This window comes from Sminthopsis crassicaudata, chromosome 6 (genome assembly GCF_048593235.1).
Source record: "Sminthopsis crassicaudata isolate SCR6 chromosome 6, ASM4859323v1, whole genome shotgun sequence".
NCBI lineage: Eukaryota > Metazoa > Chordata > Mammalia > Dasyuromorphia > Dasyuridae > Sminthopsis > Sminthopsis crassicaudata.
Window position 1 is genome coordinate 132807162 of NC_133622.1, and position 16966 is coordinate 132824127.

The following is a 16966-nucleotide window of genomic DNA, read 5'->3' on the forward strand; positions in this document are numbered from 1 at the left end:
TTTCTTCTGAAAAATGTTTTATTTATTTTTTGCTGTTAGATTCTTTTCTGGAGGCTCATTCAAGAAAACATTTTTAGGTACTTTTCTATTTATTCTCTTTAGAAAAGACACTTTTCTAGATACTTTTCGAAAAACTCAATTTCGAAAATAATCTTTTCTAGGAACTTTTCTAGATACTTTCTCTGGAAACAATTCTTTTCTAGATCATTTTCTAGAGCCTCAATCTAGAAAACATTTTTTCTGTATTCTCTCTCTAGAAAAGACACTTTTCTAGATTCTTTTCTAGACTCTCAACCTAAAAACGTTCCTTTCTAGATTCTTTTATGGATAACTCTCTTAAAAGAAAGATTTGTAGATTATTTTTGAGAGCCTCATCCTAGAAAATTTATTTCTAGATACATTTCTAGTTCTTCCCTCTAGGAACATGTCTTTTCTAGATGATTTTCTAGAACTTCCATCTAGAGAAAAATCATTTGTAGAAACTTTTTTGCATCCTCTTTCTAGAAAGAATTCTTTACTATATCCTTTTCTAGAGCCTCAACTTTGAAAACATAGTATTCTAGATTTCCTATCTAGAAACAATTCTTTTCTAGATTCCTTTCTAGAGCCTCATGGTAGAAAAAAGTTTTTCTAGGCTCTTTTCTGGATCCTCTTTATAGGAAAAACTCTTTTCAAGATTCTTTTCTAGAGCCTCAAACTAAAAAAACGTTCTTTTCTAGAATGTTTTATGGATCCTTTCTTCTGAAATCATGTTTTTGTTGTTGTTGTTGTTATATTCTTTTCTGGAGCCTCATTCCAGAAAAAAAAAAATAAATACTTTTCTACTTATTCTCTTTTTAAACAGATACATTTCTAGAATTATTTCAAAAACCTCAATCTAGAAAAAAAATCTTTTCTTGGAAATTTTCTCTATCCTCTCTCGTGAAACAATTCTTTTCTAGATCCTTTTCTAGAGCCTCAATCTAGAAAACATTTTTTCTGGATCATTTCTCTAGAAAAAACACTTTTCTAGATTCTTTTCTAGAGTCTCTTCCTTAAAAAACATTCTTTTCTAGATTCTTTTATGGATAACACTCTTAGAAGTAGTATCTGTAGATTCCTTTACAGAGCCTCATTCTAGAAAAATTTTTTCTAGATACATTTCTAGTTCTTCTCTCTAGAAACATGTCTTTTCTTGATGATTTTCTAGAAGTTCGATCTAGAGAAAAATCATTTGTAGAAACTTTTCTGCATCTTCCCTCTAGAAAGAATTCTTTACTAGATCCTTTTCTAGAGCCTCAACATTGAAAACATAGTTTTCTAGATCTTCTATATAGAAACAAGCCTTTTCTAGATTCCTTTTTAGAACCTCATGATAGAAAAAGGTTTTCTAGGCTCTTTTCTGGATTCTCTTTCTAGTAAAAACCCTTTTCAAGATTCTTTTCTAGAACCTCAATCTAAAAAAACGTTCTTTTCTAGAATGTTTTATGGATCATTTCTTCTGAAATCATGGTTTTTTTTTTTTTTTTTTTTTTTTTTTTTTTTTTTTTTTTTTTGTTAGATTCTTTTCTGGAGACTCATTCAAGAAAAAAAATTTAAATACTTTTCTACATATTCTCTTTTTAAACAGAAATGTATCTAGATCCTCAATCTAGAAAACATTTTTTCTGGATCCTCTCTCTAGAAAAAACACTTTTCTAGATTCTTTTCTAGAGTCTCTTCCTAAAAAAACATTCTTTTTTAGATTCTTTTATGGATAACTTTCTTAAAAGAAAGATTTGTAGATTCTTCTTTAGAGCCTCATTCTAGAAATTTTTTTGTAGATACGTTTCTAGTTCTTCTCTCTAGAAACATGTCTTTTCTAGATGATTTTCTAGAACTTCAATTTAGACAAAAATCTTTTCTAAAAACTTTTCTGCCTCCTCTCTCTAGAAAGAATTCTTTACTAGACCTTTTCTAGAGTCTCACTTAGAAAACATTGTTTTTCAGATCTTTTATCTAGAAACCAGTGTTTTCTAGATTCTTTGCTAGAGCCTCATGCTAGAAAAATTTTTTTTGATTCTTTTGTGGAACTTCTCTCTAGATACAACTCTTTTCTAGATTCTTTTCTAGAGCCTCAATCTAAAAAAAAACACGTTCTTTTCTAGATTCTTTTATGGATGATTTCTTCTGAAATCATGTTTTTTTTTTTTTTTTTTTTTTTTTGGATTCTTTCCTCGAGTCTCATTCAAGAAAACATTTTTTAGATACTTTTCTAGTTATTCCTTTTAGAAAAGACACTTTGCTAGATTCTTTTCGAAAACCTGAATTTCGAAAATAATCTTTTCTAGGAACTTTTCTAGATACTTTCTCTAGAAACAATCCTTTTCTAGATTATTTTCTAGAGCCTCAATCTAGAAAACATTTTTTTTTTCTGGATCCTCTCTCTAGAAAAAAACACTTTTCTAGATTCTTTTCTAGAGTCTCAACCTAAAAACGTTCCTTTCTAGATTCTTTTATGGATAACTCTCTTAAAAGAAAGTTTTGTAGATTCTTTTTTGGAGCCTCATTCTAGAAAATTTTTTTCTAGATACGTTTCTAGTTCTTCTCTCTAGAAACATGTCTTTTCTAGATTATTTTCTAGAACTTCAATCTAGAGAAAAATCTTTTGTAGAAACTTTTCTGCATCCTCGCTCTAGTAAGAATTCTTTACTAGATCCTTTTCTAGAGCCTCAAGTTTGAAAACAAAGTTTTCTAGATCTTTTAGCTAGAAACAAGTCTTTTCTAGATTCTTTTCTAGAGACTTATCCTAGAAAAAGGTTTTTCTAGGCTCTTTTCTGGATCCTCTGTCCAGAAAAAACTCTTTTCTAGATTCTTTTCTAGAGCCTCAATCTAAAAAACGTTCTTTTCTGGATTCTTTTATGGATCATTTCTTCTGAAAAAATGTTTTATTTATTTTTTGCTGTTAGATTCTTTTCTGGAGCCTCATTCAAGAAAACATTTTTAGATCCTTTTCTAGTTATTCCCTTTAGAAAAGACACTTTTCTAGATTCTTTTCGAAAACCTCAATTTCGAAAATAATCTTTTCTAGGAACTTTTCTAGATACTTTCTCTAGAAACAATTCTTTTCTAGATCCTTTTCTAGAGCCTCAATCTAGAAAACATTTTTTCTGGATCTTCTCTCTAGAAAAAACACTTTTCTAGATTCTTTTCTAGAGTCTCAATCTAAAAACGTTCCTTTCTAGATTCTTTTATGGATAACTCTCTTAAAAGAAAGATTTGTAGATTCTTTTGTAGAGCCTCATTCTAGAAAATTTTTTTCTAGATACGTTTCTAGTTCTTCTCTCTAGAAACATGCCTTTTCTAGATGATTTTCTAGAACTTCACTCTAGAGAAAAATCTTTTGTAGAAACTCTTTTGCATCCTCCTTCTAGAAAGAATTCTTTACTAGATCCTTTTCTAGAGCCTCAACATTGAAAACATAGTTTTCTAGATCTTCTATCTAGAAACAAGTCTTTTATATATTCCTTTTTAGAGCTTCATGGTAGAAAAATTTTATTAGGCTTTTTTCTGGATCCTCTTCCTAGGAAAAATTCTTTTCAAGATTCTTTTCTAGAGCCTCAATCTAAAAAACGTTCTTTTCTAGAATGTTTTATGGATCATTTCTTCTGAAGTCATGGTTTTGTTTTTTTTTTTTGTTAGATTCTTTTCTGGAGGCTCATTCAAGAAAAAAAAAAATTAGATTCTTTTCTACTTATTCTCTTTTTAAACAGATACATTTCTAGAATTTTTCAAAAATCTCAATCTAGAAAACAAAATCTTTTCTTGGAAATTTTCTCTATCCTCTCTCGTGAAACAATTCTTTTCTAGATCATTTTCTAGAGCCTTAATCTAGAAAACATTTTTTTCTGGATTCTCTCTCTAGAAAAAACACTTTTCTAGATTCTTTTCTAGAGTCTCAACCTAAAAACATTCCTTTCTAGATTCTTTTATGGATAACTTTCTTAAAAGAAAGATTTGTAGATTATTTTTGAGAGCCTCATACTAGAAAATTTATTTCTAGATACATTTCTAGTTCTTCCCTCTAGGAACATGTCTTTTCTAGATGATTTTCTAGAACTTCAATCTAGAGAAATATCTTCTGTAGAAACATTTCTGCATCCTCCTTCTAAAAAACATTCTTTACTAGATCCCTTTCTAGAGCCTCAACTTTCAAACATAGTTTTCTAGATCTATCTAGAAACAAGTCTTTTCTAGATTCCTTTCTAGAGCCTCATGCTAGAAAAAAGTTTTTCTAGGCTCTTTTCTGGATCCCCTTTCTAGGAAAAACCCTTTTCAAGATTAATTTCTAGAGCCTCAATCTAAAAAAACGTTCTTTTCTAGAAAGTTTATGGATCATTTCTTCTGAAATCATGTTTTTTTTTTGTTGTTTTTTTTTTTTTTTTTTTTTGTTAGACACTTTTCTGGAGCCTCATTCAAGAAAAAAAATTTAAATACTTTTCTCCATATTCTCTTTTTAAATAGAAACATTTCTAGAATTTTTTTCAAAATCCTCAATCTAGAAAAAAAAATCTTTTCTTGGAAATTTTCTCTATCCTCTCTAGTGAAAAAAATTCTTTTCTAAGTGCTTTTCTAGAGCATCAATCTAGAAAACATTTTTTCTGGATCCTCTCTCTCGAAAAAATACTTTTCTAGATTCTTTTCTAGAGTCTCTTCCTAAAAAAACGTGCTTTTCTAGATTCTTTTATGGATAACTCTCTTAGAAGAAAGATCTGTAGATTCCTTTATAGAGCCTCATTCTAGAAAAAATTTTTCTAGATACGTTTCTAGTTCTCTCTAGAAACATGTCTTTTGTAGATGATTTACTAGAACTTCAATCTAGAGAAAAATCTTTTCTAGAAAAAACTCCCCCTAGTAAGAATTCTTTACTAGATCCTTTTCTAGAGCCTCACTTAGAAAACATAGTTTCCAGATCTTTTATCTAGAAAGCAGTCTTTTCTAGATTCTTTTCTAGAGCCTCCTGCTAGAAATTTTTTTTCTAGATTCTTTTATGGAACCTCTCTCTAGAAACAACTCTTTTCTAGATAGTTTTCTAGAGCCTCAATCTAAAAAAACATTCTTTTCTAGATTCTTTTATGGATGATTTCTTCTGAAATCATGTTTTTTTTGGTTAGATTCTTTTCTGGAGGCTCATTGAAGAAAACATTTTTAGATACTTTTCTAGTAATTCCCTTTAGAAAAGACACTTTTCTAGATTCTTTTCGAAAACCTCAGTTTCGAAAATAATCTTTTCTAGGAACTTTTCTAGATACTTTCTCTAGAAACAATCCTTTCCTAGATCATTTTCTAGAGCCTCAATCTAGAAAACATTTTTTTCTGGATCCTCTTTCTAGAAAAAACACATTTCCAGATTCTTTTCTAGAGTCTCAACCTAAAAACGTTCCTTTCTAGATTCTTTTATGGACAACTCTCTTAAAAGAAAGATTTGTACATTCTTTTTTAGAGCCTCATTCTAGAAAATTTTTTTCTAGATACGTTTCTAGTTCTTCTCTCTAGAAACATGTCTTTTCTAGATGATTTTCTAGAATTTCCATCTAGAGAAAAATCTTTTGTAGAAACTTTTTTGCATCCTCCTTCTAGAAAGAATTCTTTACTAGATCCTTTTCTAGAGCCTCAACTTTGAAAACATAGTTTTCTAGATCTTCTATCTAGAAACAAGTCTTTTCTAGATTCCTATCTAGAGCCTCATGCTAAAAAAAAGTTTTTCTAGGCTCTTTTCTGGATCCTCTTTCTAGGAAAAACTCTTTTCAAGATTCTTTTCTAGAGCCTCAATCTAAAAAAACGTTCTTTTCTAGAATGTTTTATGGATCATTTCTTCCTAAATCATGTTTTGTTTTGTTTTTTGTTGTTAGATTCTTTTCTGGAACCTCATTCAGGAAAAAAATTTTAAATACTTTTCTACATATTCTCTTTTTAGACAGATACATTTCTAGAATTTTTTCAAAAACCTCAATCTACAATGATCTGAAATGCAAGGGAAACAAAGGGAAACCCAGACTCAATACAAGGGGAAATAGAGAAGAACAAATATCCAAAATAATGGAATTTTCAGTAGGAAATAACTTGAAGATTTCTCTACCCAGTCACCCTTTCCACTGAATAAGACTGTTGTTAAGAACACTTTCGTACAGTTTGAATATAAGGAAGATAATGAATTGTGTACAAAACTTCTTTGGAAGAAAATCCGAGAGAATTGATATCAAGTATAATATCACAAACAGTAAAAGAAGCAAATGGAAAACTAGACTCAGAATGTGAATTAGTAAAGAACAAGTAAGAAAAGGAACTGTTTTTTCATACAGGAATAACAGGAACAGTGCTTTGGACAAAACATTTTCAGACTGAAAAGGATTGCTGTTACGAATCCTTTGATCAATCTTTAAATATAAAGAAGATTATGCAACTTGTACAGAAAGTTCCATTGGAGCAAATGGGAGAGAATTTACATCAATTACAATGATCTGAAATGCAAGGGAAACAAAGGGAAACCTAGACTGAATACAATGGGAAATAGAGAAGAACAAATATCCAAAATAATGGAATTTTCAGTAGGAAATAACTTGAAGATTTCTCTACCCAGTCACCCTTTCCACTGAATAGGACTGTTGTTAAGAACCCTTTCGTAGAGTTTGAATATAAGGAAGATAATGAATTGTGTACAAAACTTCTTTTGAAGGAAATCCGAGAGAATTGATATCAACTATAATATCACAAACAGTAAAAGAAGCAAATGGAAAACTAGACTCAGAATGTGAATTAGTAAAGAACAAGTAAGAAAAGGAATTCTTTTTTCATACAGGAATAACAGGAACTGTGCTTTGGAGAAAACATTTTCAGACTGAAAAGGATTGCTGTTACGAATCCTTTGATCAATCTTTAAATATAAAGAAGATTATGCAACTTGTACAGAAAGTTCCATTGGAGCAAATGGGAGAGAATTTACATCAATTACAATGATCTGAAATGCAAGGGAAACAAAGGGAAACCTAGACTGAATACAATGGGAAATAGAGAAGAACAAATATCCAAAATAATGGAATTTTCAGTAGGAAATAACTGGAAGATTTCTCTATCCCGTCACCCTTTCCACTGAATAGGACTGTTGTTAAGAACCCTTTCGTACAGTTTGAATATAAGGAAGATAATGAATTGTGTACAAAACTTCTTTTGAAGGAAATCCGAGAGAATTGATATCAACTATAATATCACAAACAGTAAAAGAAGCAAATGGAAAACTAGACTCAGAATGTGAATTAATAAAGAACAAGTAAGAAAAGGACCTGTTTTTTCATACAGGAATAACAGGAACAGTGCTTTGGAGAAAACATTTTCAGACTGAAAAGGATTGCTGTTACGAATCCTTTGATCAATCTTTAAATATAAAGATTATGCAACTTGTACAGAAAGTTCCATTGGAGCAAATGGGAGAGAATTTACATCAATTACAATGATCTGAAATGCAAGGGAAACAAAGGTAAACCTAGACTGAATACAATGGGAAATAGAGAAGAACAAATATCCAAAATAATGGAATTTTCAGTAGGAAATAACTTGAAGATTTCTCTACCCAGTCACCCTTTCCACTGAATAGGACTGTTGTTAAGAACCCTTTCGTAGAGTTTGAATATAAGGAAGATAATGAATTGTGTACAAAACTTCTTTTGAAGGAAATCCGAGAGAATTGATATCAACTATAATATCACAAACAGTAAAAGAAGCAAATGAAAAACTAGACTCAGAATGTGAATTAGCAAAGAACAAGTAAGAAAAGGAACTGTTTTTTCATACAGGAATAACAGGAACAGTGCTTTGGACAAAACATTTTCAGACTGAAAAGGATTGCTGTTACGAATCCTTTGATCAATCTTTAAATATAAAGAAGATTATGCAACTTGTACAGAAAGTTCCATTGGAGCAAATGGGAGAGAATTTACATCAATTACAATGATCTGAAATGCAAGGGAAACAAAGGGAAACCTAGACTGAATACAATGGGAAATAGAGAAGAACAAATATCCAAAATAATGGAATTTTCAGTAGGAAATAACTTGAAGATTTCTCTACCCAGTCACCCTTTCCACTGAATAGGACTGTTGTTAAGAACCCTATCGTACAGTTTGAATATAAGGAAGATAATGAATTGTGTACAAAACTTCTTTGGAAGGAAATCCGAGAGAATTGATATCAACTATAATATCACAAACAGTAAAAGAAGCAAATGGAAAACTAGACTCAGAATGTGAATTAGCAAAGAACAAGTAAGAAAAGGAACTGTTTTTTCATACAGGAATAACAGGAACAGTGCTTTGGACAAAACATTTTCAGACTGAAAAGGATTGCTGTTACGAATCCTTTGATCAATCTTTAAATATAAAGAAGATTATGCAACTTGTACAGAAAGTTCCATTGGAGCAAATGGGAGAGAATTTACATCAATTACAATGATCTGAAATGCAAGGGAAACAAAGGTAAACCTAGACTGAATACAATGGGAAATAGAGAAGAACAAATATCCAAAATAATGGAATTTTCAGTAGGAAATAACTTGAAGATTTCTCTACCCAGTCACCCTTTCCACTGAATAGGACTGTTGTTAAGAACCCTATCGTACAGTTTGAATATAAGGAAGATAATGAATTGTGTACAAAACTTCTTTGGAAGAAAATCCGAGAGAATTGATATCAACTATAATATCACAAACAGTAAAAGAAGCAAATGGAAAACTAGACTCAGAATGTGAATTAGCAAAGAACAAGTAAGAAAAGGAACTGTTTTTTCATACAGGAATAACAGGAACAGTGCTTTGGACAAAACATTTTCAGACTGAAAAGGATTGCTGTTACGAATCCTTTGATCAATCTTTAAATATAAAGAAGATTATGCAACTTGTACAGAAAGTTCCATTGGAGCAAATGGGAGAGAATTTACATCAATTACAATGATCTGAATTGCAAGGGAAACAAAGGTAAACCTAGACTGAATACAATGGGAAATAGAGAAGAACAAATATCCAAAATAATGGAATTTTCAGTAGGAAATAACTGGAAGATTTCTCTATCTAGTCACCCTTTCCACTGAATAGGACTGTTGTTAAGAACCCTTTCGTACAGTTTGAATATAAGGAAGATAATGAATTGTGTACAAAACTTCTTTTGAAGGCAATCCGAGAGAATTGATATCAACTATAATATCACAAACAGTAAAAGAAGCAAATGGAAAACTAGACTCAGAATGTGAATTAGTAAAGAACAAGTAAGAAAAGGACCTGTTTTTTCATACAGGAATAACAGGAACAGTGCTTTGGAGAAAACATTTTCAGACTGAAAAGGATTGCTGTTACGAATCCTTTGATCAATCTTTAAATATAAAGAAGATTATGCAACTTGTACAGAAAGTTCCATTGGAGCAAATGGGAGAGAATTTACATCAATTACAATGATCTGAAATGCAAGGGAAACAAAGGGAAACCTAGACTGAATACAATGGGAAATAGAGAAGAACAAATATCCAAAATAATGGAATTTTCAGTAGGAAATAACTTGAAGATTTCTCTACCCAGTCACCCTTTCCACTGAATAGGACTGTTGTTAAGAACCCTTTCGTACAGTTTGAATATAAGGAAGATAATGAATTGTGTACAATACTTCTTTTGAAGGAAATCCGAGAGAATTGATATCAACTATAATATCACAAACAGTAAAAGAAGCAAATGAAAAACTAGACTCAGAATGTGAATTAGCAAAGAACAAGTAAGAAAAGGAACTGTTTTTTCATACAGGAATAACAGGAACAGTGCTTTGGACAAAACATTTTCAGACTGAAAAGGATTGCTGTTACGAATCCTTTGATCAATCTTTAAATATAAAGAAAATTATGCAACTTGTACAGAAAGTTCCATTGGAGCAAATGGGAGAGAATTTACATCAATTACAATGATCTGAAATGCAAGGGAAACAAAGGTAAACCTAGACTGAATACAATGGGAAATAGAGAAGAACAAATATCCAAAATAATGGAATTTTCAGTAGGAAATAACTTGAAGATTTCTCTACCCAGTCACCCTTTCCACTAAATAGGACTGTTGTTAAGAACCCTATCGTACAGTTTGAATATAAGGAAGATAATGAATTGTGTACAAAACTTCTTTGGAAGAAAATCCGAGAGAATTGATATCAACTATAATATCACAAACAGTAAAAGAAGCAAATGGAAAACTAGACTCAGAATGTGAATTAGCAAAGAACAAGTAAGAAAAGGAACTGTTTTTTCATACAGGAATAACAGGAACAGTGCTTTGGACAAAACATTTTCAGACTGAAAAGGATTGCTGTTACGAATCCTTTGATCAATCTTTAAATATAAAGAAGATGATGCAAATTGTACAGAAAGTTCCATTGGAGCAAATGGGAGAGAATTTACATCAATCACAATGATCTGAAATGCAAGGGAAACAAAGGGAAACCTAGACTGAACACAATGGGAAATAGAGAAGAACAAATATCCAAAATAATGGAATTTTCAGTAGGAAATAACTTGAAGATTTCTGTACCCAGTCACCCTTTCCACTGAATAGGACTGTTGTTAAGAACCCTTTCGTACACTTTGAATATAAGGAAGATAATGAATTGTGTACAAAACTTCTTTAGAAGAAAATCCGAGAGAATTGATATCAACTATAATATCACAAACAGTAAAAGAAGCAAATGGAAAACTAGACTCAGAATGTGAATTAGTAAAGAACAAGTAAGAAAAGGAACTGTTTTTTCATACAGGAATAACAGGAACAGTGCTTTGGACAAAACATTTTCAGACTGAAAAGGATTGCTGTTACGAATCCTTTGATCAATCTTTAAATATAAAGAAGATTATGCAACTTGTACAGAAAGTTCCATTGGAGCAAATGGGAGAGAATTTACATCAATTACAATGATCTGAAATGCAAGGGAAACAAAGGGAAACCTAGACTGAATACAATGGGAAATAGAGAAGAACAAATATCCAAAATAATGGAATTTTCAGTAGGAAATAACTTGAAGATTTCTCTACCCAATCACCCTTTCCACTGAATAGGACTGTTGTTAAGAACCCTTTCGTACAGTTTGAATATAAGGAAGATAATGAATTGTGTACAAAACTTCTTTTGAAGGAAATCCGAGAGAATTGATATCAACTATAATATCACAAACAGTAAAAGAAGCAAATGGAAAACTAGACTCACAATGTGAATTAGTAAAGAACAAGTAAGAAAAGGAATTCTTTTTTCATACAGGAATAACAGGAACTGTGCTTTGGAGAAAACATTTTCAGACTGAAAAGGATTGCTGTTACGAATCCTTTGATCAATCTTTAAATATAAATAAGATTATGCAACTTGTACAGAAAGTTCCATTGGAGCAAATGGGAGAGAATTTACATCAATTACAATGATCTGAAATGCAAGGGAAACAAAGGGAAACCTAGACTCAATACAAGGGGAAATAGAGAAGAACAAATATCCAAAATAATGGAATTTTCAATAGGAAATAACTTGAAGATTTCTCTACCCAGTCACCCTTTCCACTGAATAGGACTGTTGTTAAGAACCCTTTCGTACAGTTTGAATATAAGGAAGATAATGAATTGTGTACAAAACTTCTTTTGAAGGAAATCCGAGAGAATTGATATCAACTATAATATCACAAACAGTAAAAGAAGCAAATGGAAAACTAGACTCAGAATGTGAATTAGTAAAGAACAAGTAAGAAAAGGAACTGTTTTTTCATACAGGAATAACAGGAACAGTGCTTTGGACAAAACATTTTCAGACTGAAAAGGATTGCTGTTACGAATCCTTTTTTCAATCTTTAAATATAAAGAAGATTATGCAACTTGTACAGAAAGTTCCATTGGAGCAAATGGGAGAGAATTTACTTCAATTACAATGATCTGAAATGCAAGGAAAACATAGGTAAACCTAGACTGAATACAATGGGAAATAAAGAAGAACAAATATCCAAAATAATGGAATTTTCAGTAGGAAATAACTGGAAGATTTCTCTATCCAGTCACCCTTTCCACTGAATAGGACTGTTGTTAAGAACCCTTTCGTACAGTTTGAATATAAGGAAGATAATGAATTGTGTACAAAACTTCTTTTGAAGGAAATCCGAGAGAATTGATATCAACTATAATATCACAAACAGTAAAAGAAGCAAATGGAAAACTAGACTCAGAATGTGAATTAGTAAAGAACAAGTAAGAAAAGGACCTGTTTTTTCATACAGGAATAACAGGAACAGTGCTTTGGAGAAAACATTTTCAGACTGAAAAGGATTGCTGTTACGAATCCTTTGATCAATCTTTAAATATAAAGATTATGCAACTTGTACAGAAAGTTCCATTGGAGCAAATGGGAGAGAATTTACATCAATCACAATGATCTGAAATGCAAGGGAAACAAAGGGAAACCTAGACTGAACACAATGGGAAATAGAGAAGAACAAATATCCAAAATAATGGAATTTTCAGTAGGAAATAACTTGAAGATTTCTGTACCCAGTCACCCTTTCCACTGAATAGGACTGTTGTTAAGAACCCTTTCCTACACTTTGAATATAAGGAAGATAATGAATTGTGTACAAAACTTCTTTTGAAGGAAATCCGAGAGAATTGATATCAACTATAATATCACAAACAGTAAAAGAAGCAAATGGAAAACTAGACTCAGAATGTGAATTAGTAAAGAACAAGTAAGAAAAGGAACTGTTTTTTCATACAGTAATAACAGTAACAGTGCTTTGGACAAAACATTTTCAGACTGAAAAGGATTGCTGTTACGAATCCTTTGATCAATCTTTAAATATAAAGAAGATTATGCAACTTGTACAGAAAGTTCCATTGGAGCAAATGGGAGAGAATTTACATCAATTACAATGATCTGAAATGCAAGGGAAACAAAGGTAAACATAGACTGAATACAATGGGAAATAGAGAAGAACAAATATCCAAAATAATGGAATTTTCAGTAGGAAATAACTTGAAGATTTCTCTACCCAGTCACCCTTTCCACTGAATAGGACTGTTGTTAAGAACCCTTTCGTAGAGTTTGAATATAAGGAAGATAATGAATTGTGTACAAAACTTCTTTTGAAGGAAATCCGAGAGAATTGATATCAACTATAATATCACAAACAGTAAAAGAAGCAAATGAAAAACTAGACTCAGAATGTGAATTAGCAAAGAACAAGTAAGAAAAGGAACTGTTTTTTCATACAGGAATAACAGGAACAGTGCTTTGGACAAAACATTTTCAGACTGAAAAGGATTGCTGTTACGAATCCTTTGATCAATCTTTAAATATAAAGAAGATTATGCAACTTGTACAGAAAGTTCCATTGGAGCAAATGGGAGAGAATTTACATCAATTACAATGATCTGAAATGCAAGGGAAACAAAGGTAAACCTAGACTGAATACAATGGGAAATAGAGAAGAACAAATATCCAAAATAATGGAATTTTCAGTAGGAAATAACTTGAAGATTTCTCTACCCAGTCACCCTTTCCACTGAATAGGACTGTTGTTAAGAACCCTATCGTACAGTTTGAATATAAGGAAGATAATGAATTGTGTACAAAACTTCTTTGGAAGGAAATCCGAGAGAATTGATATCAACTATAATATCACAAACAGTAAAAGAAGCAAATGGAAAACTAGACTCAGAATGTGAATTAGCAAAGAACAAGTAAGAAAAGGAACTGTTTTTTCATACAGGAATAACAGGAACAGTGCTTTGGACAAAACATTTTCAGACTGAAAAGGATTGCTGTTACGAATCCTTTGATCAATCTTTAAATATAAAGAAGATGATGCAAATTGTACAGAAAGTTCCATTGGAGCAAATGGGAGAGAATTTACATCAATCACAATGATCTGAAATGCAAGGGAAACAAAGGGAAACCTAGACTGAACACAATGGGAAATAGAGAAGAACAAATATCCAAAATAATGGAATTTTCAGTAGGAAATAACTTGAAGATTTCTGTACCCAGTCACCCTTTCCACTGAATAGGACTGTTGTTAAGAACCCTTTCGTACACTTTGAATATAAGGAAGATAATGAATTGTGTACAAAACTTCTTTAGAAGAAAAGCCGAGAGAATTGATATCAACTATAATATCACAAACAGTAAAAGAAGCAAATGGAAAACTAGACTCAGAATGTGAATTAGTAAAGAACAAGTAAGAAAAGGAACTGTTTTTTCATACAGGAATAACAGGAACAGTGCTTTGGACAAAACATTTTCAGACTGAAAAGGATTGCTGTCACGAATCCTTTGATCAATCTTTAAATATAAAGAAGATTATGCAACTTGTACAGAAAGTTCCATTGGAGCAAATGGGAGAGAATTTACATCAATCACAATGATCTGAAATGCAAGGGAAACAAAGGGAAACCTAGACTGAACACAATGGGAAATAGAGAAGAACAAATATCCAAAATAATGGAATTTTCAGTAGGAAATAACTTGAAGATTTCTGTACCCAGTCACCCTTTCCACTGAATAGGACTGTTGTTAAGAACCCTTTCCTACACTTTGAATATAAGGAAGATAATGAATTGTGTACAAAACTTCTTTTGAAGGAAATCCGAGAGAATTGATATCAACTATAATATCACAAACAGTAAAAGAAGCAAATGGAAAACTAGACTCAGAATGTGAATTAGTAAAGAACAAGTAAGAAAAGGAACTGTTTTTTCATACAGGAATAACAGGAACAGTGCTTTGGACAAAACATTTTCAGACTGAAAAGGATTGCTGTTACGAATCCTTTGATCAATCTTTAAATATAAAGAAGATTATGCAACTTGTACAGAAAGTTCCATTGGAGCAAATGGGAGAGAATTTACATCAATTACAATGATCTGAAATGCAAGGGAAACAAAGGGAAACCTTGACTGAATACAATGGGAAATAGAGAAGAACAAATATCCAAAATAATGGAATTTTCAGTAGGAAATAACTTGAAGATTTCTCTACCCAGTCACCCTTTCCACTGAATAGGACTGTTGTTAAGAACCCTTTCGTACAGTTTGAATATAAGGAAGATAATGAATTGTGTACAAAACTTCTTTTGAAGGAAATCCGAGAGAATTGATATCAACTATAATATCACAAACAGTAAAAGAAGCAAATGGAAAACTAGACTCAGAATGTGAATTAGTAAAGAACAAGTAAGAAAAGGAATTGTTTTTTCATACAGGAATAACAGGAACTGTGCTTTGGAGAGAACATTTTCAGACTGAAAAGGATTGCTGTTACGAATCCTTTGATCAATCTTTAAATATAAAGAAGATTATGCAACTTGTACAGAAAGTTCCATTGGAGCAAATGGGAGAGAATTTACATCAATTACAATGATCTGAAATGCAAGGGAAACAAAGGGAAACCTAGACTCAATACAAGGGGAAATAGAGAAGAACAAATATCCAAAATAATGGAATTTTCAATAGGAAATAACTTGAAGATTTCTCTACCCAGTCACCCTTTCCACTGAATAGGACTGTTGTTAAGAACCCTTTCGTACAGTTTGAATATAAGGAAGATAATGAATTGTGTCCAAAACTTCTTTTGAAGGAAATCCGAGAGAATTGATATCAACTATAATATCACAAACAGTAAAAGAAGCAAATGGAAAACTAGACTCAGAATGTGAATTAGTAAAGAACAAGTAAGAAAAGGAACTGTTTTTTCATACAGGAATAACAGGAACAGTGCTTTGGACAAAACATTTTCAGACTGAAAAGGATTGCTGTTACGAATCCTTTGATCAATCTTTAAATATAAAGAAGATTATGCAACTTGTACAGAAAGTTCCATTGGAGCAAATGGGAGAGAATTTACATCAATTACAATGATCTGAAATGCAAGGGAAACAAAGGTAAACATAGACTGAATACAATGGGAAATAGAGAAGAACAAATATCCAAAATAATGGAATTTTCAGTAGGAAATAACTAGAAGATTTCTCTACCCAGTCACCCTTTCCACTGAATAGGACTGTTGTTAAGAACCCTTTCGTACAGTTTGAATATAAGGAAAATAATGAATTGTGTACAAAACTTCTTTTGAAGGAAATCCGAGAGAATTGATATCAACTATAATATCACAAACAGTAAAAGAAGCAAATGGAAAACTAGACTCAGAATGTGAATTAGTAAAGAACAAGTAAGAAAAGGAACTGTTTTTTCATACAGGAATAACAGGAACAGTGCTTTGGACAAAACATTTTCAGACTGAAAAGGATTGCTGTTACGAATCCTTTGATCAATCTTTAAATATAAAGAAGATTATGCAACTTGTACAGAAAGTTCCATTGGAGCAAATGGGAGAGAATTTACATCAATTACAATGATCTGAAATGCAAGGGAAACAAAGGTAAACATAGACTGAATACAATGGGAAATAGAGAAGAACAAATATCCAAAATAATGGAATTTTCAGTAGGAAATAACTTGAAGATTTCTCTACCCAGTCACCCTTTCCACTGAATAGGACTGTTGTTAAGAACCCTATCGTACAGTTTGAATATAAGGAAGATAATGAATTGTGTACAAAACTTCTTTGGAAGAAAATCCGAGAGAATTGATATCAACTATAATATCACAAACAGTAAAAGAAGCAAATGGAAAACTAGACTCAGAATGTGAATTAGCAAAGAACAAGTAAGAAAAGGAACTGTTTTTTCATACAGGAATAACAGGAACAGTGCTTTGGACAAAACATTTTCAGACTGAAAAGGATTGCTGTTACGAATCCTTTGATCAATCTTTAATTATAAAGAAGATTATGCAACTTGTACAGAAAGTTCCATTGGAGCAAATGGGAGAGAATTTACATCAATTACAATGATCTGAAATGCAAGGGAAACAAAGGTAAACATAGACTGAATACAATGGGAAATAGAGA